The sequence below is a fragment of the Ranitomeya imitator genome, chromosome 1 (genome assembly GCF_032444005.1).
Source record: "Ranitomeya imitator isolate aRanImi1 chromosome 1, aRanImi1.pri, whole genome shotgun sequence".
In the NCBI taxonomy this organism is placed as follows: domain Eukaryota; kingdom Metazoa; phylum Chordata; class Amphibia; order Anura; family Dendrobatidae; genus Ranitomeya; species Ranitomeya imitator.
In genome coordinates this window covers 499,281,792-499,307,527 of record NC_091282.1, presented here as the reverse complement: position 1 = coordinate 499,307,527, position 25,736 = coordinate 499,281,792, and the positions used below count along the sequence as shown (strand labels likewise).

The 25,736-nt window shown below is 42.4% G+C and overlaps 1 protein-coding gene across 1 annotated transcript in view; it reads left to right on the top strand.

Annotated features, from left to right (window-relative positions):
- The window catches only part of CNTLN (centlein), a 537,174-nt gene that overhangs the window by 61,824 nt on the left and 449,614 nt on the right, over nucleotides 1-25,736 (top strand). The window lies entirely within an intron of this gene.

Sequence of the window (25,736 nt, the reverse complement as noted above, 5' to 3'; positions counted from 1 at the left end):
ATTACTGCTCAGTTATTTTTTTTTGTTCTTTATTAATTTAACTAGATGGTGGCCCGATTCTAACGCATCGGGTATTCTAGAATATGCATGTCCTCGTAGTATATTGTGAAGCGACGTAGTATATTGCCCAGCCACGTACTATATTGCCCAGTCACGTAGTATATTGCCCAACGACGTAGTATGTTGCCCAGCGACGTATATTGCCCAGTCACGTAGTATATTGCCCAGCCACGTAGTATATTGCCCAGCCACGTAGTATATTGCCTAGCCATGTAGTATATTGCCCAGCCACGTAGTATATTGCCCAGCCACGTAGTATATTGCCCAGCCACATAGTATATTGCCCAGCCACATATTGCCCAGCCACATAGTATATAGCACAGCCCACGTAGTATAGAGACTTAAAAAAAAATAAACATATACTCACCTATAGCCCGTTGAAGTCCTGCTATACTTACCATCCGCCGCCTTTGCCACTCCTCGTCACGCTCCTGGGATCGCTCCATTGCAAGTGGCAGCTTGCGGTCTCAGGGCTGGTGTGAGCAGGACTTATGATGACGTCGCGGTCACATGACCGTGACGTCACGGCAGGTCCTTGTCGCACACCAGCCCTGGGACGGAACCGGAAGCTGCCGCTTGCAATGGAGCGGTCCCGGGAGCGTGGTGAGCAGCGGGAAAGGCGGCGGAGGGTGAGTATAGCAGTTTTTTTTTTTTTTAATTATTTTTAACATGCATATTTTTACTATTGATGCTGCATAGGTTAATAGCAGCGGTAAAGGAGTGCGTTACACTGCGGGCCGTTACCGCTGCCATTAACCCTGTGTGAGCGGTGAGCGGAGGGGATTACGGAGCGGGCGACGGGCAGTGAGTGCTGGGGAGTAGGGGAGGGACTATTCGGACTGTGGCCGTCGCTGATTGGTCGCGGCAGCCATGACAGGCAGCTGCCGAGACCAATCAGCGAACGAATAACCGTGACAGAAGGACAGACAGACAGACGGAAGTACCCCTTAGACAATTATATTTATACTAGATTGTGGCTCGCTTCTAACGCATCGGGTATTCTAGAATATGCATGTCCCCGTAGTATATGGACAATGATGATTCCAGAATTCGTGGCAGACTGTGCCCGTCGCTGATTGGTCGAGGCAACCTTTGACATCATCGTCGCCATGGCAACCATTATGACATCTACGTCGATACTGTGCCCGTTGCTGATTGGTCGAGGCCTGGCGGCCTCGACCAATCAGAGAGGCGGGATTTCCAGGACAGACAGACAGACAGACGGAAAAACCCTTAGACAATTATATGTATAGATATATAGATAAAATGCATTCCCTTTACATAGCAAAAGAATGTAGACCAAGTATCTTCTTTTATATAAGGATTATTACGGTAATATTCTTACAGTAGAGGCTTTCTCTTTTCAGGGAAATGGTAACAAAAGAAGTTCAGAAAAAGACATTGTATAGCGGCAATTGTCTATATCCTATGAAATGTTAATATCTCGTTTCATTACAAATTCCCCTAGCATCAGACACAAGTGAAGGTTCCATGTCGGAGCGGAGCATTCTGCTGCCCGCATGTGTGCATATCTGCATATTGGAGCACAAAATATTGACATGATAATTGCAGTCAAGCCTGAGTGAGCGGCGGCCACTGGGATTTCAGCTGGTGTTGTACCAACTGGATGGCTGCTCAGGACACAGTTTGAAATTCAAGGTGCAAGTTAGCACTTTATTCAGCACAGGAAGGCATCATTTAGAATTCCTCCGGGGATGCCCTGGTGAAGCGCAGATGTTAGAGCAGTCTGTTCACAAATGCTGAGTTTTTTTCTGTTTTTTTTATTTTTTTCAAAAACACTTGAAGAGGATTATATTCCTTTATGTAAAAAAAAAAAATGCCCATCAGCCACAATGACAACGTGATATTTCTATTTTATGAGATTCTTGACATTCGGCAGATTGTGCGGCTATGTATCACAGCGTTCTAATGCACTCCCTTCAGTATGCTTTGACTGTGGTGCGTACCCTGTATTAGCCAAAATAGTAAAGCCGTGCTTGGGGCTGTAATGACATTTGCATCAGCATAGTTTGTATGTAACAATTCTTGACATGTGGTTGGCAATTCTCCTGTAGCACACTGATAAAATGAAGTTCTATTGTTGGTACATCTCTTGGGGTATTTCAATTTGAAGCATAATAGAGATATCATGATCTGGACAGCATTCAGTGCCTTAAACAAGTATTCATACCCTATTCACTTTTCCACATTTTTTTTCACTTTACACCCACAAACTTAAAAGTATTTTATTTGAATTTTATGTGATATACTGATATACCAACACAGAGGAAATGATACATGGTTTTCTAAATATTTTAAATTTAGAAGTCTGACGTTGTGTTGTGTATTCATTCCCACTGAGTCAATACTTTGTATGACCATCTTTGTCTGCAATTAATGCTCCAAGTCATTTGGGGTATGTCTCTATCAGCTTTGCACATCTAGAGGCTGAAATATTTGCTCATTTTTCTTTGCAAACTAGCTCTAGCTCAGTGAGAGTGGATGGAGAGCATCTATGAACAGCAATTTTCAAGTTTTGCCACAGACTCACAATGGGATTTAGGTCTGGACTTTGGGCCATTTAAAGACATGAATATGCCTAGATGTAAACCATTCCAGTCTAGCTTTGTCAATATGTTTAGGGTTGTTGTCCTGCCGGAAGGTGAACCCATGTATCAGTCTCAAGTGTTTTGCAGCCTCACAGGTTTTCCTCCAGGAATGCCCTGTATTTGGCTCTATTCATCTAACCTTCAGCGCTAACAAGCTTCTATGTCCCTGTTGAAGAAAAGCATCCCCACAGTATGATGTTGCCACCACCCTGTTTGACGGTGGGGATGGTGTATTCAGGGTGATGTGCAGTGTTATTTTTCTGCCATACATAGCATTTTATATTTAGCTCAGATTGTTGTACTTAGATTTCATCTGACAAAAGCACCTTCTTTCACATGCTGGCTGTTCCCCCTACATGGCTTTTTGCAAACTGTGGCTTGCTTTCTTCTTGCCACTGTTCCATAAAGGACAGATTTGTGGAGTATATGACTAAGGGCACAATCAGACTGCATATTACTCACACGAGGATCGCATCGCAGTCTTGAAACTGAGCGTTGATGCTCCTGACCTGAGCATGATAGCATGCATTTCTACCTGTCAGGCTTAGGTCGGGAGAGCTGACAACCATTCTGAGGATTGCAATGCGATCCTCACTCAAGTAATATGGCAGTCTGAGTGCACTCTCATAGTTGTCTTGGGAATAGATTCTCCCTTTTGCGCTGTGGAACTCTGCAGCTCCTCTAGAGTGACCATGGTCCTCTTGGCTGCTTCACTAATTAGTGCTCTTTTTGCTTCGGATGTCAGTTTAGGTTGACGGCCATGTCATGGTAGACTTGCAGAGTTGTGCCATACTGCTCCTGGGGCGCCTTCCAGGGCCGTGCGGTACCCGGTACCGGGTCCGGTGTTCACAGGGGGATGTCACGGTGGCGACCCGGTCCGTGGCCCTGGGCGCCCATGTAAAAGGGAAATGGAATAAAGTTTGTTTGTGATGCCACCTGTGGTATTTGGTCAGCGAGGATCGACACTGCTTTAAGGGGTCCTTTGGGGTGATGTTATGGCAGCTAGATGGTATAACTTCCCACAGGTGAAGTGTACCCCCAGGGCTCCCAGTGTGTAGATGGAAGATGGTGAAGAGTGCAGTAAAGAACGAGGACACAGGTTTGCAGTCTCTTTACCTGGTTTACTGAAGACGTCAAGCAGCCCACATTCCAGGGCACCAGATCACAGAACAGGCAGGGTCCGGCCGGCTTGGATGCGAAGGTCCTCACAGTTCTTCTCTATCCTCCATAAAGATGGGACATAAACCCATATGGCAGGTGACTCGAGCCTTTTTTAAAGGCTCTCTATCATGACCCGGGCTCTGTGTCACTGTGCCTCCTGAGTATTAGGGCGGACAGGTGATATGTAATCCAGCTGTCCTGCCTGTTTCTGCTGTCAGTCTTAGAGTTCCTCACAACCTCTGTGTTCCGGCTACTGGTAATCTACGCGAGCTAGGGAGGTAGCTAATTCACTTCTCTGTTCCACTGGTGTTCTGTCTCCTGTGCTTCGCTCTCCCACACGCTTACTACAATCTGTTCGGCTTTCGGTATTATATCTGTCCAGGAGCTGCAGCACTTTCTCGTGGCTGCACTGCTCCTCATACGTTCTTCCTGCCTCAGACTGCTCCAGTCTGCTCTCCGGCACTATCTGACTAACTTTTCCCTCCAAACCACAATATAGCTCTATATGCAGGGGAGTCACCTAGAAATAGGATCAAAAGCTCCCCCTTGTGGCCTGGAGTGTGAACATGTTGCATGTTTGTGTTACCTGGTGAGAGTTATCCTTCATCGCTTCCAAGCGTGACAACACTCTCCCTGTGAGGAAAACAATGCCACTATGACGACCAGGACCCTGGGGCGTCACACTTCCATTTTTGAATGGTGGATTGAACAGTGCTCCATGAGCTGTTCAGAGCTCGGGTTATTTTTTTTTTTAAACCTAACCCTGCTTTACTCTTCTACACAACTTAATCCCTGACCTGCCTGATGTGTTCCTTGGTTTTCATGATGCTGTTTGATAGCTAATGTTCTCAAACAAACTTCTGAGGCCTTTATAGATCAGCTCTAGTTATACTAAGAGTAATTTACATGCAGGTGGACCCAATTTACTAATTATGTGACTTAAGGAGGCAATTAGTCCCTAAGAATTTTATTTAGTGGTATTCGACTACAGGGGGATGAACACAAAATGCACGGCACAAGTTTCAGATTTATATTTTTAAAATAATTAGAAAACCGTGTTTCATTTCCTTTATACTTCAAATACTTGCTACTTTGTGTTTTTTATCCACAAACTTTTATGTGATATAATGTTTGTGGATGTAACATGGAAAAGTTAATATATTAGGGTATGAAATTTTTTTCAAGGCACTGTATCTGCAGCAGATTATGTTCTTCTGTGGTACTGTGTAAGATACAGTTATATGAAAAAGTTTGGGCACCCCTATTAATCTTAAGCTTAATGTTTTATAAAAATTGTTTTTTTTTTGCAACAGCTATTTCAGTTTCATATATCTAATAACTGTTGGACACAGTAATGTTTCTGCCTTGAAATGAGGTTTATTGTACTAACAGAAAATGTGCAATCTGCATTCAAACAAAATTTGACAGGTGCATAAGTATGGGCACCCTTATCATTTTCTTGTTTTAAATACTCCGACCTACTGTTTACTGACTTACTAAAGCACCTTTTTTGGTTTTCTAACCTCATTGAGCTGTGAATGTCTTAGCCAGGTGTATGCAATCATGAGAAAAGCTACTTAAAGTGGCCACTTGCAAGTTGTTCTCCTGTTTGAATCTCCTCTGAAGAGTGGCATCATGGGCTCCTCAAAACAACTGTCTAATGATCTGAAAACAAAGATTATTCAACATAGTTGTTCAGGGGAAGGATACAAAAAGCTGTCTCAGAGATTTAACCTGTCAATTTCCACTGTGAGGAACATAGTAAGGAAATGGAAGAACACAGGTACAGTTCTTGTTACCAGAAGTGGCAGGCCAAGAAAAACATCAGAAAGGCAGAGAAGAAGAATGGTGAGATCAGTCAAGGACAATCCTCAGACCACCTCCAGAGAGCTGCCGCATCAACTTGCTGCAGATGGTGTCACTGTGCATCGGTCAACTATACAACACACTTTGCACAAGGAGAAGCTGTATGGGAGAGTGATGCGAAAGAAGCCGTTTCTGCAAGCACGCCACAAAGAGTCGGCTGAGGTATGCAAAAGCACATTTGGAGAAGCCAATTTCTTTTTGGAAGAAGGTCCTGTGGACTGATTAAACCAAGATTGAGTTGTTTGGTCATACAAAAAGGCGTTATGCATGGCGGCCAAAAACACAGCATTCCAAGAAAAACACTTGCTACCCACAGTAAAATTTGGTGGAGGTTCCATCATACTTTGGGGCTGTGTGGCCAATGCTGGCATCGGGAATCTTGTTAAAGTTGAGGAACGCATGGATTCCTCTCAGTATCAGCAGATTCTTGACAATAATGTTCATGAATCAGTGACAAATTTGAAGTTACGCAGGGGATGGATCTTTCAGCAAGACAATGATCCAAAACACCGTTCCAAATCTACTCAGGCATTCATGCAGAGGAACAATTACACTGTTCTGGAATGGCCATCCCAGTCCCCAGACCTGAATATCATTGAACATCTGTGGGATCATTTGAAGAGGGCTGTCCATGCTCGGCGACCATCAAACTTAACTGAACTGGAATTGTTTTGTAAAGAGGAATGGTCAAAAATACCTTCATCCAGGATCCAGGAACTCATTAAAAGCTACAGGAAGCGACTAGAGGCTGTTATTTTTGCAAAAGGAAGATCTACTAAATATTAATGTCACTTTTCTGGTGGGGTGCCCATACTTATGCACCTGTCAAATTTTGTTTGAATGCAGATTGCGCATTTTCTGTTAGTACAATAAACCTCATTTCAAGGCAGAAACATTACTGTGTCCAACACCAACAGTTATTAGATATAGGAAACTGAAATAGCTGTTGTAAAAAAAAAAAATTTTTATAAAACATTAAGCTTAAGATTAATAGGAGTGCACAAACTTTTTCATATAACTGTATTCAAGTCACTCATTTAATCTACATTGTGTCATCCAAGTCTTCTACTTTAACCTTCATCAGGCGGCATAATTTTACAACGTTAACAGGCTGCAGAGGTACAATTGTACCTTCATATAATGGCCAATATATTCTGGACCAAAACTGCAGAGATGTCACGAAATTTCAGCCCTCTACGGCTTTTCGAAAAAAAAAGTTACTGCAATTTTAAAACGGAATAGTTACAATTGTACCTACTCAGCCGGACGAAGGTTAATCATCATTCCACGGTAGCTTACGTTACAACACAGTATAGTAACTTACGTTACACAGATGATTGCCTTTCCTTTTTGTGTAACGTAAGTTGCCAAGTAATAACACTGTATTTTGTATTTAATTTTATTGTTCAAAAATCAAACTGTGTTTAAAGGGAACCTGTCACCCCGTTTTTTGAGATTGAGCTATAAATACTGTTAAATAGGGCCTGCGCTGTGTGTTCCTATAGTGTATGTAGTGTACCCCGATTCCCTATGTATGCTGAGAAATAACTTACCAAAGTCGCCGTTTTCGCCTGTCAATCAGGCTGGTCAGGTCGGGAGGGCGTGGTGACATCGGTGGTTCTTCCTCAGCTTTACGTTGGTGGCGTAGTGGTGTAGTGGTGAAGACACAGCGCGCGATCTGCGCTGTAATCCCTTGCATCGGTGGGGGCGGCCATCTTCCTGGGGCCGCGCGTGCGCAGATCGAGTGCTCTGCTGCACGGGGCTTCAGGAAAATGGCCGCGGGATGCCGCGCGTGCGCATTAGAGATCGCGGCGGCCATTTTCCCAAAGCCGAGATGCAAACTCGGCTTTGGGAAAATGGCCGCCGCGATCTCTAATGCGCACGCGCGGCATCCCGCGGCCATTTTCCTGAAGCCCCGTGCAGCAGAGCACTCGATCTGCGCACGCGCGGCCCCAGGAAGATGGCCGCCCCCACCGATGCAAGGGATTACAGCGCAGATCGCGCGCTGTGTCTTCACCACTACGCCACCAACGTAAAGCTGAGGAAGAACCACCGATGTCACCACGCCCTCCCGACCTGACCAGCCTGATTGACAGGCGAAAACGGCGACTTTGGTAAGTTATTTCTCAGCATACATAGGGAATCGGGGTACACTACATACACTATAGGAACACACAGCGCAGGCCCTATTTAACAGTATTTATAGCTCAATCTCAAAAAACGGGGTGACAGGTTCCCTTTAAATCTATTGAGAATAGTTAATGTACAATATACATCCACTGCTTTTTTGTGCCGGCCTTCAAAGAACAGTCTGTAGCCAGTTTTAGTCTTGTGAATGTAAAGTTACCATGGAATGACCCTTAATGGGAACCTGTCATGTGCAAAAAACAAACCGCATTCTGCATACACATGTAAAGTTAATCTGCAGGTAAATTGCATTAAAAATAATGTCTGGCCACCTTCCTCAAAGCAGGAAGACATGAACATCTCTCTTTCCGGAAGCGGCTTGCTTTCAGTCATAGAGGTGTGCATGGAGCGCTTACCGTCTCTGCTTACTATACTGTGGGCCGTAGCTGTAATCACTCCTTGGCGCTTTGATTGACAGCCTGCCCTGCAGTGGGATCAGTCAACAGTCTGTGTATGGGGACCTTCCTACTCTCCCTTGATGGATGATGTCCAGGTAGGGAAGGATCCAGCCTGCTGAAAGTTAGCGGCTGATCCTCTTGTTCTCCCTGAAAATAAGCCGCCTCTAAAGCAGTCTGTCAGCAGCTCTCTACTTGAGAAACCAAGAGCGGGCCAAGCCTTCTTAGCTAAAAAAAATACTCAAACTTAAAATTGCTTTGTAAAAAATGCATTGGACCTGCTGCTAGAGGTGTTTCTAATGACACTTAGCTGTGCACATAGTACAGTCTTGCCTAAAATTGTTGAGGCTGTCAAATTTGGATTTTCACCAAGTTTGCTGCTTCAGGTTTTAGCAATTTACATTAACTTGAGATGACTATGAAGAGTGATCAAATTACCGTAGATTGAAAAAAAATGCAGTCATTCCTTGTAATAAAAATTAACTTAAACACACAAACCCAATGCCGTAGAATTTCAACCCTGCCGCAAGATGACCTGTTTACATAATTTCAGTTATCTTCTCTTTACTTCAGGGAAAAGTATTAAGAAGAAAGACAGACAGATATCGCTCGGTCATGATGATTCTATTACAGTGGCTTGCAAAAGTGTTCACATCCTTGTTTTTTGGGGTTTTTTTTTGCCTATTTTGTCACATTACAACTTGTGTTTAACCCCTTCACTGCCATGGGGTTTTCCATTTTTTGCATTCTTGTTTTTTGCTCTCCTTCTCAGTCATAACTTATTTTTTACTAGATGGTGGCCCGATTCTAATGCATCGGGTATTCTAGAATATGCATGTCCACGTAGTATATTGCCCAGCCACGTAGTATATTGCCCAGCCACGTAGTATATTGCCCAGCCACGTAGTATATTGCCCAGCCACGTAGTATATTGCCCAGCCACGTAGTATTTTGCCCAGCCACGTAGTATACAGCACAGAGCCACGTAGTATATTGCCCAGTGACGTAGTATATTGCCCAGCCACGTAGTATATTGACCAGCCACGTAGTATATTGCCCAGTCACGTATTGCCCAGCTACATAGTATATAGCACACCCCACGTAGTATGGTATATTGCCCAGCCATATAGTATATAGCAGAGCCACGTAGTATATATCAGAGCCACGTAGTATATTGCCCAGCACAGAGCCACGTAGTATAGAGACTTAAAAAACAAACAAAACATATACTCACCTATGGCCCGTTGAAGTCCTGCTATACTTACCATCCGCCGCCTTTCCTGCTCCTCGCCACGCTCCTGGGATCGCTCCATTGCAAGCGGCAGCTTGCGGTCCCAGGGCTGGTGTGAGCAGGACCTATGATGACGTCGCGGTCAGATGACCGTGACGTCACGGCAGGTCCTTGTCGCACACCAGCCCTGGGACAGGACCGGAAGCTGCCGCTTGCAATGGAGCGGTCCCGGGATCGTGGCAAGGAGCGAGAAAGGCGGCGGAGGGTGAGTATAGCAGGTTTTTTTTTTTTTTATTATTATTTTTAACATGACAAATTTTTACTATTGATGCTGCATAGGCAGCATCAATAGTAAATAGTTGTGGGCACACAGGGTTAATAGCAGCGGTAATGGATTGCGTTACACCGCGGGCCGTTACCGCTGCCATTAACCCTGTGTGAGCGGAGGGGATTACGGAGCGGGCGCCAGGCAGTGAGTGCAGGGGAGTAGGGGAGGGACTAATCGGACTGTGGCCGTCGCTGATTGGTCGCGGCAGCCTTGACAGGCAGCTGCCGAGACCAATCAGCGAATGAATAACCGTGACAGAAGGACAGACAGACGGAAGTACCCCTTAGACAATTATGTATATAGATTTTTCTGTCAATATGGGCATGTGAGGGCTTCTTTTTTCCAGGACGAGTTGTACTTTTGAGCTATATCATTGGTTTTACCATATTGTGTACTGGAAAACAGTAAAAGAAATTCTGTTGAAAATAAGTGGAATTCCAGAATTGTTTTTGGGTTACATGTGTGGAAAAGATGCGAGCATAGCGCCGGAGCTCACATAGAATGCAGGGACGTGACCTATGACGTATATGTGTCATAGGTTGTGAAGGGGTTAAATATTTTTGTAATCCGATTTGTGTGTGATGCATCAGCACTAAATAGTTTAAGTTGAAGTGAAGTGAGAAAATAATATAGCCATGAATGAAATTTATGGGATCAAATAACTAAATATTGGCATGTGCATATATAGTCACCCCTTTTGCTATGAAGCCTCTAAAAAATTCTGGTGCAAGCAGTTGCCTTCATAAGACACATGGTTAATGAAAGGAAGTCCACCTGTGTGCAATCGAAGTGGCACATGTAAACGTTAAAGGGAAGCTGTCACCCCGAAAATCGCGGGTGAGGTAATCCCACCGGCATCAGGGGCTTATCTGCAGCATTCTGTAATGCTGTAGATAAGCCCCCGATGTATCCTGAAAAAGGAGAAAAAGACGTTAGATTATACTCACCCAGGGGCGGTCCCACTGCTGGTCAGGTCGGATGGGCGTCTCCGGTCCGCTCCGGCGCCTCCTATCTTCTTTCCATGACGTCCTCTTCTGATCTTCAGCCACGGCTCCGGCGCAGGCGTACTTTGCTCTGCCCTGTTGAGGGCAGACAAAGTACTGCAGTGCGCAGGCGCCGGGCCTCTGACCTTTCCGGCGCCTGCGCACTGCAGTACTATCCTCTGCCCTCAAGAGGGCAGAGCAAAGTACGCCTGCGCCGGAGCCGTGGCTGAAGATCAGAAGAGGACGTCATATAGCAGAGAAATATAGCACAGCCAAGTAGCGTATAACACAGCCCACGTAGTATATAACACAGCCCACATAGTATATAGCACAGCCACGTAGTATATAGCACAGCCCACGTACTAAATAGCAGACACGTAGTATATTGACCAGCCACGTAGTATATTGCCCAGCCACGTAGTATATTGCCCAGCCACGTAGTATATAGCACAGACACATAGTATATTGCCCAGCCACGTAGTATATAGCAAACACGTAGTATATTGCCCAGACACGTAGTATATTGCCCAGACACGTAGTATATTGCCCAGACACGTAGTATATAGCACAGACACGTAGTATATAGCACAGACACGTAGTATATAGCACAGACACGTAGTATATAGCACAGACACGTAGTATATAGCACTGCCCATGCAGTATATAACAGTGATGTAGTATATTGCCCAGCCATATAATATATACCACAGCCACGTAGTATATAGCACAGCCCACATAGTATATAGCACAGAGATGCAGTATATAACACAGCCCACGCAGTATCTAACGCAACCCACCTAGTATATAGCAATGTGGGCACCATATCCCTGTTAAAAAAAAGAATTAAAATAAAAAATAGTTATATACTCACCCTCCGTCGCCCCCCGGATCCAGCCCAGGCGTTTACCGATGCTCCTCGCGACGCTCCGGTCTCAAGAGTGCATTGCGAGACCGCTATGTCATCATCTCGCTAGACCGCTACGTCATCATCTCGCTAGACCGCAATGCATGGACCGGTCACAGCAGCGTTGCGAGGATCGGGAAAGGCCTGGGCTGGATCTGGGGGGCTGACGGAGGGTGAGTATATAATGATTTTTTATTTTTTTTTAACATTAGATATTTTTACTATTGATGCTGCAGAGGCAGCATTAATCATAAAAAGTTAGTCACAAAGGGTTAATAGCACCATTAATGGAGTGCGTTATACAGTGGCATAATGCAGACCGTTAACGCTGCCATTAATCCTGTGTGAGCGCTGACTGGAGGTAAGTATGGAGCGGCCACTGACTGCAAGAGAGTAGGGAGCGGCAAAATGGCAGTGACAGTGACAGATGGAAGTGACCCTTAGACAATTATATAGTAGATTAGGGTTATGGCTTGAGGTGATGCAAATTTCCCGGATTTATAAATACCTAGCCTCCTCTAATCTTGTGCCAAAAAAACAGCCATGGGTTCTTCAAAGCAGCTGCCTAGCACTCTGGAAATGAAAATAGTGGAGACCCACAAAGCAGGAGAAAGCTGTAAAAATATGGCAAAGCGTTTCAAGTTGCCCTTTCATCAGTTTGAAATGTAATTAAGAAATGGCAGTTAGCATGAACATTGGAGGTCAAGATAAGGTCTGGTTTGCAGCCAGTGGCACGGGGAACATTTCATGGGTAGAGGGAAGAATGATGCCACAACAGACCTGCCAAGAGAGGGCCACCCACCAAATCTTTCAGCTCGGATAAGGAGGTCATTAGTCACAGAGGCATAACAGAGACCAATGGTAACCCTGAAGGACCTGTAGAGTTCCCAAGCAGTATCTGTCCATATGACCGCAATAAGCCCTACATTAACACATGTGGAATGATATACTTAACAAAAAAAGTGTGAAACAACTGAAAATATGTCTTATATTCTAGGTTCTTCAAAGTAGCCACCCTTTGCTTTGATGACTGCTTTGCACACTCTTTTTTTGGTTATGCACCAGTTCAGACTAGATTGCTGTTCAAATTGATGAATGGAGCACCTATATATGTCTGCACTTGTAGCATATTCATTGCTTGAGAAAAGATTGTATCCGAAACGTTGTCACGCCGTGTGGGTAATAAACATCACCTTTTTTTTTTCTGGAAGTCTGCTGTGCTGTTCCCCCCCCCCCTTTATTTTTCTACTATTGCAAGGAGTCTTCTGAGATTGCTGGCTGGGGATGAGTGCACTTTGTTAAGGTGCTGTGTTTGGTGCTGTTCCATTTTTTTTTTAACCTATATCATAGATATATATAAATATTTGGATGTGCGTTCCATGTCTCTTTCTACACTTGTTACTGTATGTTGCATAATATGTTCACTCTTTTTTTGTTTTCCTTGGTATCAGTACTCCTATTTTTTATATTAGTAAGAGTCTTTTTGTCTGAGACAACATAGAATGTGAGTTTTTACATCTATTCACTTGGTGTTCATTGTTTGTGATGGCAATTGTTGCTGTGTCTGTTGGATGGCGTGACCAAGAGCCATGGGTGCTTTGCCTAGCAGCATGGGTGACGTGGGGCACCTAGGTCGCTACCCCTGCTGGTGCAGATTTTGGGTGATCAACACTATACCTGACAGGTGGTTTAGGACCCATTCAGTTCAATGTGACTTGGCAGTGGGCTTACATAGTCTGATCAAATTGTTAACTAAGAACCTTATTTTCAGGTTTGTAAATTTTCTTAGCCTTAGTAGATACATTATTATTATTTATTTATATAGCACCATGAATTCCATGGTGCTGTACATGTGAAAAGGGGTTACATACAGGGTTATAGATATCGTTTACAGTAAACAGGTTTACAGTGACAGACTGGTACAAAGGGGAGAGGACCCTGTCCTTGCGGACTTACATTCTATGGGAATTCTATAAATGTATGCAATTTGGATGTGTGGTCCATGCAAATTTCTATTGCTAAACAGTTTCCTTCAGGCAGTTTCTGTTTCAGAGTTTGTGGCAATATGGACTAAAATTGCGAGTAAAAATGACAACTGTCCTGTACAACAAGGTGGTTAGCACAATAACTCGGTCCCTTTGTCAGTTACTTTTTTTTATTGGTGTTCCAGATCACAAGAAACTCCTCTCAAAATTAATAAAGGGGATGGGAGAACTACAATACCCAGATAGATTAGCGAAATTAGGATTATTTAGTCTAGAAAAAAGACGACTGAGGGGCGATCTAATAACCATGTATAAGTATATAAGGGGACAATACAAATATCTCGCTGAGGATCTGTTTATACCAAGGAAGGTGACGGGTACAAGGGGGCATTCTTTGCGTCTGGAGGAGAGAAGGTTTTTCCACCAACATAGAAGAGGATTCTTTACTGTTAGGGCAGTGAGAATCTGGAATTGCTTGCCTGAGGAGGTGGTGATGGCGAACTCAGTCGAGGGGTTCAAGAGAGGCCTGGATGTCTTCCTGGAGCAGAACAATATTGTATCATACAATTATTAGGTTCTGTAGAAGGACGTAGATCTGGGGATTTATTATGATGGAATATAGGCTGAACTGGATGGACAAATGTCTTTTTTCGGCCTTACTAACTATGTTACTATGTTACTATGTTAAATCTGCAAAATGTCTAACACTCTTAGATACATGTAACTTTGTCCTCTGTTTTGGTGTCATAACGTTCATTGCTTATACTTTATCTTATTTGTTGCTTGTTTTTGATTAGAAACGGTTAACTGGCAATTAAAAAGTGAACAATCTAAAGCGATAGAGAAAAAATCTAATTGATTAGTCTCCGATGGTCATATGTTCAACATAGTTATCTTTTTGGAAGTATTTTCAAGCCATAAGCAATATGTTAATTCATTATATCGATATTGTCGGATGGCAGGATTTATTGTCTTCAGGCCAAAAGCTTAATTAGCTTCTCTCCCACTATAGTTGGACTTGTTCAACACTGTGATCCCTGGAGAGAACAGTGACTGGATAATTTGGGCAGTACTTTTGAGATAAAATCAATAATGAAGAAAATCAGAAAATTACAGAAGAATCTTCATTTTCTTACCAAACCTTTATTATTGTGCCTTAAGTGCAAATTAATGCAGCACAAGCAATTGCTACTGTAACTGGATTTTATTTTTGATATTCTATCTCTCAATGTTAAAATTAACCTACCCTTAACATTATAGACTGTTTGTCAGTGGGCAAACTTACAAAATCAGCAAGGGATCAAATACTTATTTCCCCCACTGTATGCTTCTCCCTGGCTAGCCATGTAAGAGATGTGGGGTATGCTTCCCTAATGGTCAAAGCAAATTTAGAATCCAAAGAATGTAGATTTATTTCCAGTTGCTTATATAACACTGACGTATTCAACAACACTGTTCATATTGTCACCATCCATATCAATCCCTGTCCCCATTGCGGCTCATGCACACGAGGAGCAATTTGATTACCTCTGTGGTTTTTTTTTTCTTTGTAGGAGCCAGGAACAACTATTACGGTAATATACTTTTATGCCCAGAAAAGACAAAAGTATTCTAGGAGTGATGCTTTACCAAATACTCATATTGCCGATTTCTAATAATTAAAATGCCACTGTCAATCACTTAGTTCACATTTAAATCCACTGATTCCCATTGGAAGGCAATTGCGGTAAGCTGATTGGTTACTATGGCAGCTGGGATCCTATTGCTGCGATCTTTGTCCTCCTATGAAGCCATCATAGAATTTTAGAGTTGGAAGGGACCTCCAGTGTCATCATGTCCAACCCCCTCGATTCAGCATGGGGTTGGACACGATCATCCTGGAGGTCCCTTCAAACTCTAACATTCTATCATTCTACTGTAGCATTGCCTTATATAGAACAGGTTTTCAAACTATCGCAGGTTAATGTGTCCTATGTAATAAAAAAAAAGTTTTTTGTTATATATTTAAAAAATACAAAAAATATCATAGTTGGCGTTGTCTTGTCAATAAAATTGAGAGTTATGAAAATATAACGTTTAAACCATATATTATACCTTGAAAAGGAGCATAAGTCTAAACATCAGAATTGCCGATTTTCTGTCTACACATTTTCCCAAAAAAGCCAATAAAGGGCAATCACACGTGTCATGTACTCCAAAATGGTGTCATTAAAACCTAAAGTTAGTTACCCAAAAAGCAAGTTCTCACATAGTGGTTCTTCTTATTTTTCAGGTCCATTGACAGAGAAAAATACAAAAGTTTCGGGTTTAAGAAAATCGTGTCACAAACCTAGCCAAAAACATTTAAAAAAAACCCATTATAACTATTTTGTACTTTTTTGATTTATTGTTACTGTGTATTCCAAAGTTTGTTAATATTGCTTATGTTCAAGCCGTTGTAGCGTTTAATTAAGTTTCTAGAGGACTATGAGCCTTAAAGTTTCAAGTTGTGCTTTGTTATGGAAGAGGTTACTTTTCCGTTAAACAAAATGTATGTAAATGAGAGATACAGAACAGCCAATAAAGTAAAATGTAAAGTATTACAAACCAAGATGAAATTCAGGTAAGACAATGGTGACATTATGTAAAGTAGAATAACGTTAACCCTACCAAGATTTGGGTTTACTCATTGGACAACAATTAACTAATTAAAAAAAAAAAAAAGAAATAGGGCAATGTAGAGGTGTTTTTGACTCATTGCATGCTTCTTTTTTCCAAAGGCACTTTGTGGGTTGAATGGGTGGGTCTTCTAGCAGTTCCTTTTTCAAGTACCAGGTTGGGATCTGGAAGCGTGTTTTGACTTTGTTCTGGATTGTAAAAGGTGAGAAGGCTCTGAATCTTTCCTGGTATTAAAGAATTTTCCTACTCTAAATTCTTTTAGGATGGATGCCTCTGACCAGTCCATCTTAAAGAGAAAGGATCATTTTTTCTAAAAAACTGGATTTTTTTTGTAACTGCAGTTTACATCAATTATTAGTTTTCTATGTCCCTTTTCACGTAGGTTTACCTGGGCTCTAACCATCTGACTAAGCCCCTGAACATGTTGAAGGGGCACAAAGGTGGTCAACTGTGTCAGGGACAAAGTGCTTAACTCTTAACGTAAATCTCTAAGCCACCTCTTATAACCACAAGCAATATGTGATGTCAACTTGGGGAAAACCACGTTTGAAATGTCTGTCGGAATAATACCCATCTTGTATCTCCTTCTTGGAAAAATGTATGTGTGTAAGATTTTTAAGGTCACTTCAACATATCTTGTAGATTGTGAGCCTTCGTGGGCAGGGTCCTCACTCCTCCTGTACCAGTTATGACTTGTATTGTTTAAGATTATTGTACTTGTTTTTACTATGTATACCCTCCTCACATGTAAAGCGCCATGGAATAAATGGCGCTATAACAATAAATAATAACATATCTAGCAAATGCAAGTTTTTAAGGACTACATTCACATTGGCTGTATGTCCTAGATGTCAGTCAGGTAACAAGTCTCCAGCCAAAAAGGCCTGTTATGGGGGTACTGTAGACAATGAGTTTTAGAAGGTATTTGGAAAGCACAGAAATACCGCCCCTTGTTCTGGAGGAAGAGCCCACAACCCTATAAAAGGGAAAATGAATGTCTGGGGCAAAGATTTTGGAGTAAGTGTATTTTGAGGTGTCCATGATAAGACCCCATTGGTAACTTGTGTGAAATATTGTTCGGGAGTTGTCATTTTGAGAATCTGCCGGTGTCCGTTACTGCAACTTAACTCTATTCACTTGAAGTGATCTGGTCCTGCCATCTACCAGTATATGGCAAATGTCCTTCTACAGCCTTAAACGTATTGCAAATCATTGATTTCACTTTTTTTTAGAGAAGAATATTAACATATTGAACATTTTTGTCTAAATAGCATTGCATAAATAACTATTTTTTTTTTATTACACCTTTTCGTTAATGTTTTTTTCCTTAATGTTTTTGTCAACACCCCAACCCATCTTCACTCGTCATTCACAAATAATGATCATTCTATGTCTATAATATTTCATCTTTGGGCATCTCATTAAAAATGGGCTAAGACCCAGGAAAACCTGATGCTTAGAAGTTCACAGACAAGATTGCGTGTGCTAAAGCACTTAGAAAAATAGTCTGTTAATGATGTGGAATAAATTGTCAGATTTGGGGAGATGATGAAAACTAAATATGGATAATTCTTGTGGCTCAGTTCAGCTCAGTTAAATGTTTAAAATGTTAGCCTCATGGGAAAGTGATTGGTGCTTAAAAGTTTTACAAATTGACAGCATCTCCTTACTCCATTTTTCATCCTAAAGAAGTCTGCAAATATCCGTAGCTCAAGTCATTATGGTACATCAGTGATTCTAATTAGCTAAACAGGAGTTTGTTTCAGTCATTGATCTTCATAAACCTCTTGACAGAGCCTAATTTCTTGGTGATTTTTTCCCCTAGTCTCTCGGCCTTTTTCAGTAGGACATGTAGATTTTTACTCGAAAGAACAAAAAGAAATAAAGTAGACAATGTAATTTGGGCTTCATACCAATTTATTGTTTTATGTATTCTGTAAAAATAGTGTCATTCTTGGCAAAAAATTAAAATACCACCCATTTTTTTATTCTTTGTTAAATTATTAACGGTTAAGAAATATTAAAGAAAAAATTACAAGAAGTACCCAAGGAGGATATTTAAATCCTTGACCTAACACCACATGGAAGCAGGAATTAAAAAAAAAATAGAAAATCAATTTATATATTCTAACTTTGATCATGATATATCTAAAACACTATTGATTTACCCACTTATTAAAAGTAGAGCTTTTTTTTATAACAATTTATAACTTGCTCCAATTGTTTTTTCCTGAAACCTAACCTATTCTACAGATAAATGCAGTGCTATATATTGCCTTTCTATTATTACAAGATAGTCTTACCCAGAGATTACCCCTAATGTAAAATTTTGGGGGTCATAGAAATATTATATGCTTTAGGCTGCATTCAAACATACACTTCTTCGATTCCTGAATCATTTGCTTTTGTGTCTGCATTTCTTGTATTGGTCCATGTACTTTTCATTTGCAGTTTGTTGTGCACATTTACAGCACCCATACCAAAAATACATTTGGTTGAATGTAGCATAAAGGGGTGGTCCAAAACTTACGTTGATTTTAATGTTAAATGTCTGTCTATTTAATGTGATCATATAATATTTTATCTAATATAACTTAATGAAAAAGTCCTTACTGTTCCCTCTGTACTCTAACTGCTTAATTTTTTTAATTTCTTTTTTTTTTACCTACTTATAGTTTGATGACAGTTTGTTTGATAATCCCCATTGTATGCTGGGATGCTCAAACGAGACGTCATCAGTGGGTAGAGCCTGTGGTCACCTCTGCTGCCTTTGTCCCCACACTGAAATGAAGCATCATCAGTGATGTCCGTTTCAGGGGATATTACTTTCAATACACACTTCTCATTAGAGCACGCGAGGGAGCACATGGTAAGTGACAAGCCAGCAAAAGAGCACACTGTCTGCGCGCTTTCTAAGCAGAGACCTACCTCGCTCTGAAAGGTACAGAATTTTTAGGGGCAGAGTTGATCTCTGCTTTTTCTGTTTGCCTCATCCTCACCTTTTGTGTTCTCTTGCTGGCCCAACACTTGTCATCAGTGCTGATGAGGGAGCGCACTGTCACTATGCATTTAAAGATATATCTCACACTGACAAGGGAGCTCCTACTGACCATTTGTCAAAACTCATAACTGACACATGCTCAGAAGTGGTTCAGGATTCATGTTCAATTCAAGATGAAGAAATAATAGTGTTCATAGTACACAAGCACATAAGATAAATGATCCTGGAAGGGTGCATAGAAGAGACTAGTGGTTCCCAGAAATATGAAGAAAAAAAGGGTCTTCTGTTGGACCTGGAAGTAAAAATAGGAAAAAGTTCCAAAGAGAGAAGCTAGTTCTTAATGTAATACAAAATATATCAGTTCCTTTTTGAGGATTTTTCAAATTTGAATGATCTCATGCATATGAAAGTGGACAGCCTTCTGATCAGAAGATGGGAGACTTTGGGCAAATATAATAATAATAATAATAATAATAATAATACTTGTTGCCAGATCTTTGTATCTCTAGATTGACCAACTCGAAACTCGTCTGTAGACAAAAACATCCAAAGTGAATTTTGTAGCATCTACACTCTTACTTAAATGGCTGCAGGGCTTACAGGAGATGTTTTGGCCTAATCTGTATGTTTTGCAGCAAAGGAATCAAATGCAACAACACGAGCATTGTAAAGACCTGGTCTGGAGACACTTATTTTAAGAATGAACTCTGTTCTATTACTTTTTCTGGTATTTATGTGTTTGGAACTGTCCTAGTTAACATTCAAGAGAAGACTTAAAAAAGAAAGGTTTCCCAGAAGAGAAACCAAAGAGACTTCATTCCTTTGATATGCCATGTCAAGCAATGCAAGGGGAAAAGAAAATCTGGTAGATGGAGCTGCCCCAAAGGTAGGAAAGAGCAAGGATTCCTGCTAATACCAATATAGGAGAACACTGATGCCAAAAGAGTTGGCAGACTGCTTTGGCTTAATATGAAATGGACAAACATTACTCGGAACCCATTGGTACAACAAGTTATGTTAGAAGGCTACAAAATAGAATTTTTGTATCTTCTACCTAGCCTATCCTCCTTGGTTGGGCAATTAAGTTTGCCCCTGCCGCTAGCGTTGTCTGATGTGAATTTTTTCAACCTATTATCCACTATAGCCTTCTGGTATATTGCCATTTTAGAAGATATCTCAAGACCTCTCCACCTCAGGATGAAGAGATGCAAAGTTCTACTTGTAGCGTGGGTCTAGCCGGGTGAGAAAATAGTACTCTTTTCGGCCAAGATGAATGTAACCCGAGGGTCACTGGAAAGTCAGTGGTATATAAAGTCAGCCACATGTTCCAAGCTCAATAAAGCCAACATTTCCCAGTCTCTACCATGATGACGACTCTCCATCTCCTCCGCATCCCTCTCTTTCTCCTCATTTCGATCCTCAGCCTATCCATGTAAGATAGAGGGGATGAAGTTTGTATGGCTACAAGCCTTTGTTGCGCTAACAGGCTCCTATTCCTCTTCCTCCTCTTCCTCCTCCTAAGTGTTCACCACCTCATTGCTATCTAATACGCGCTGAGCAGATGAGATGAGGATGGGCTGGCTACAATTTCTGTTATGTATTCTTCCATCCCCGCCTGGTCTGCATGCAACGCTTCATGTTAAATTGTGAACAGCAATTGTTTAAGCAGGCACAGAATCAGGATAGTTGTGACTGTAGCGTAATCTTCGCTCACCATCTTTGTGGAGTTATCTAAGTCTTGGAGAACCACACAAATGTCAGAAATCCATGCCCACTCTTCAGCTGTTATGTGCGGAGGCTGAGCAGACTACCGACAGACGTGTTGGAGCTGGTACTTATCCACTGGCCTCTGCTATGCACAAAGCATTTCCAGCATGTGCAGTGTGGAGTTCCAGCACATGGTGACGTCGCACACCAGTCAGTGAGCTGACACTTGCATGCGCTGCTAATCGCCAGAGCTAACTTAAAGGAGTTGGGTGCTGACGCTGCATAGCTTGCCCAGAAGCTCTGGCAAATCTGGGCATGTCTTTAGAATCGGCTGAACTATCAAGTTGCGCACAGGTGCCAAGCATCGAATGTGTCTGAGTTTACCACCAGATTATGCCCATTATCACACATTACCATGCCTAGTTGGAAGGTCAAAAAACACAGATCTGTCTGGTCTGTTAATCCTTTAAGTAACTCTGCCACGGTGTGCAGTTTGTGTTATAGACAAGCCTGTTGCTGTTTCACTGAGGAAGTGCTGCTGTCTGATGTGGATGTCGTGCTCTGAGATACCACATTGGAGATGGAGGATGAGGGAGAGCAGGAGGGGAGTGCAGGAACCACTGTAAGAGGTGAAGGAAACACTGATAGAAGTAGGGCCAGCAATCCTCGGTGTCTGGAGCACATGCGACATGCCAGGCTGTCATTACAAGCCGGGGACACCACTCCGGGAGAAAAAGTAGCAGCTAGGGACCGAGTACCCAGGACAGCTGCCGTCGTGAGTCGGTGGTAATTCTTCGTGTCTATCAGCCTAAATGGCAACATTTCCACTGTAAGAAGCCTGGAAATGTGCGCATTTAGCATTTGGACCTATGGGTGGGCAGCTAGGAACTTTCTTTTTTGTTCCACGGCCTGGGGTAGGGACAGATGAATGCTAGGCAGGGACAAGGATTTGGAAATGACTGATGATGGGAAGTCAGAATATGCAAGGATAGGTGCAGTGCAGGAGTCATCTGCCCCAGAGTTTTGGACAGGGGATTTGGAAGCGCCTAGCACAGGGGAAGAGGTAGTGGTGTCACCCGATGGCACCATACGTGGACCCATGTGTTTGGTCCAACAAGCCGGGTGCTTAGATGACATGTGCCTGATCATGCTGGTGGTGCTTAGATTCTTTTTGATCCCGCCCCTGCCAATCTTGGAATGGCGCAGGTTGAAAATGGCCAATATGTTAGTTTCAAATCTCTTTAAAAAAGTCTCAGACTGGGAAACAACTAACTGTTTGACCGAGAAATTCAGTTGTGTTGGTGCTCTGCTGAACAGTTGCCTGCCTTCTCCCTCTGGTAACCCCACTGCCTCTTGCTGTCTCAGTACTGCAGATCTTTCCTCATCAGCACTGCTGTCCTTGCTCTGCATGCCAGCTTCCCAGATTGGGTCAGTGACTTTGTCATTCATCACCTCATGGTCTACCACCACTCTCCAATAACAACTTTTAAAAAAGGGCTGGATGATTTCTTCAATACACATAGCATTGCAGGATATAGTTGATTTAGTGACAAATTGCACAATTGGTGGAGAAAGGTTGAACTTGACGGACCTAGTTTTTTTTGTATACCCTTGTCCTCCTGACTTTGTGACTTAATAATAAGATCCGGATCCGTGCTTTCCTTGACCGCAACACTGCAAAAACGCTAGTGCATGCCCTTATCATCTCCCACCTCGACTACTGCAACCTCCTACTCTCTGGACTCCCCTCTAGCACTCTGGCACCACTCCAATCCATCCTACACTCTGCTGCCCGACTAATCCACCTGTCCCCCGGCTATTCCCCAGCCTCTCCCCTGTGTCAAGCCCTTCACTGGCTTCCTATCGCCCAGAGACTCCAGTTCAAAACCCTCACACTGACATACAAAGCCATCCACAACCTGTCTCCTCCATACATCTGTGACATGGTCTCCCGGTACCTACCTACACGCGACCTCCGATCCTCCCAAGACCTCCTTCTTTACTCCCCTCTCATCTCTTCTTCCCATAACCGCATCCAAGACTTCTCCCGTGCTTCCCCCATACTCTGGAACTCTCTACCCCAACACATCAGACTCGCGCCTACCATAGAAACCTTCAAAAAGAACCTGAAGACTCATCTCTTCCGTCAAGCCTACAGCCTGCAGTGATCCTCAACCTACTGAACAGCCGCACAGCCAGCTCTTCCCTCTCCTAGTGTATCCTCACCCACCCCCTGCAGACTGTGAGCCCTCGCGGGCAGGGTCCTCCCTCCTTATGTACTCGTGTGCCTTGTTATCTGCTCATGTTTAATGTATTTGTCTATATTTGCCCCGTATTCACATGTAAAGCGCCATGGAATAAATGGCGCTATAAAAATGTATAATAATAATAATAAATTATAATAATAAGATGCGGCAACTGTCTCATTATCATCTTCCTCCTTATCCCAAATTTGCCTTTCCCCACCGTCCTGTTCTTGTGGGTTGAGAGGCCACAATCAAGAAATGTTGGGGTGAACAGCTCCTCAGTGTCCTAGTATGGGATCACTAGTCTCCTGGGACTCAACGTGGTGGGAAGGAGGAGGATCAGGGTGAGGATTTAGTGATCCAGACTTTAGGCTGGTTAGACTGGGCTGTGTGGAAGACTGTGTGGTGCTGCCAAGCCTTCTGGAAGCATTATCTACTATCCAACCGACCACCTGTTCGCACTGCTTTGGCTTCAGAAGTGACGTACCTTGCCTCCCAGCAAAGTGGGTCAGGAACCTATGTGTCGTGTATGGGTGTGTTTCTTGTGCTCCAGCAACAGGCGTAGTAACACGTGCACAATCATACTTCCACTTCCCTGTCCCTTAATGCATGCCTTAAGCATTTTATAATTGCTAGGTCTCTTGAAGCAAAGTTTATTTTGAATAAAGAAAAATCGGTCACCTGCTGGATTCAAAGCGTTTTTGGGAGTTTAATCCACCGTATTGTAACAGAAAGAACACAAAAGTGTGTGGGTGACAATCAAATTCAATCCAGAAAAATGTTTGTGTGTTTTTTTTCAAAGCTCACAGACACAAAAAGAGGACTTAAAAGATCCTCCATAAATTTGATAAAAGTCACAGAGAAAAAAGCAGGGATGATTGATTACCTGCTCAGGCCTCCAAAACAAATGGACTGGCAGGGTGCAGTGGACCCGATTAATGATGGCTGAAATGCATACATATGTTCATTTTTTTTAACCCTTATCCGGCTGAATAGGTACAATTGTAACTATTCCGTTTTAAAATTGCAATAACTTTTTTTGAAAAGACGTAGAGGGCTGAAATTTCGTGACATCTCTACATTTTTGGTCCAGAATATATTGGCCAAATTTCAATAAAATATCTCCACCCGCTTCCGAGATAAGGGGTCGAGATCTTTTTGCATCCATAACAAGCTGCATAGGTACAAATGTACCTCATATATTTTGAATGAAGATAATGCAAGGGAAAAAGCATAAATTTTTTTTTAATGATAATGCTATTTAACTATTATAAACAAGTAAAAAACTGTTCATTTACATTATAAAAGAAAATGTAAGAAACTTTTTTTTATTGATTTTCTTTGCAAGTAATGCATGTTGGCTTTGCTACAGAGTGTTCATCGCAAATGGGTTTCACACAAACCACACAAGACTTTCTAGTCTTGCGTTGTTTTCGCCTCAGGTCTCTGCAGACATAGCAACTACCAACAACAGGGGAGGGTCCACGACTACCATGAGGTATTTTGGGGCCAGCTGCTGGCTGCGATGCTACCACAATGCATCGTCCAAGCACCATTTCTACTGCACCTCGAAGAAAATGGTTTCTCATTATCATTTTGTTTGTACTACGATCTTCAATTGCAATCATACACAGCTGATTTGCGAGATCTTTCAGGAACTTTCTTCGTTGATCCTTTGCCCTGAAGCTTGGATTGTGTTCTCTGTAGATGATGTAGGATGCTAACCCACTGACATCAATCATATTGTAGAAAAATGCCAAAGTCCAACGTGATGTTCGTCGTTTCACAGTGTACTCTCCCAACATTTTATCCATAACATCAACGCCACCTTTTGTTATGTTGTAGTATTTTATTATCTCTGGCTTGGCTGCTAGTGTCTCTTCAACTTCTCCCGTCATGTGCATAGATGATAGAAGCACGACTGATTTGTTCTTCTTTGGTACATATGAACAGACTGTTGCATCATGATTGTAGGCAAAATTTGTCGAGTATACAGGCCTTTCTTTGGCAGGCTGCATGTTGTTAGGTAGGAACCTTTTGTTTTTTCTCACTGTACCAACTAGTGTCATGTTCCAGGAGTTCAATACCTTAGCTAGTTCCATGGTTGTAAAGAAGTTATCGGTGGTGACATTTCTTCCAGAGCCTTTATACGAGCTCACTAGGTCCAATACTGTTCGTTCTCCAATGTTTACTTGTCGAGGACCATCAGTTGGTTTCCCAGTGTAGAGCTGACCTTGTAAAGGGTAGGCATTTGATGAGTCACAAGCCCAGAAAATCTTTATGCCATATTTAGCTGGTTTTGAAGGTATATACTGGGTAAATTTAGTATGACCTCTAAATGGAAATAATTGCTCGTCGACGGTGATACAATGATATGGCTTGTAGGCTCTCTCCAGATTACTGTTCAGCATTGTC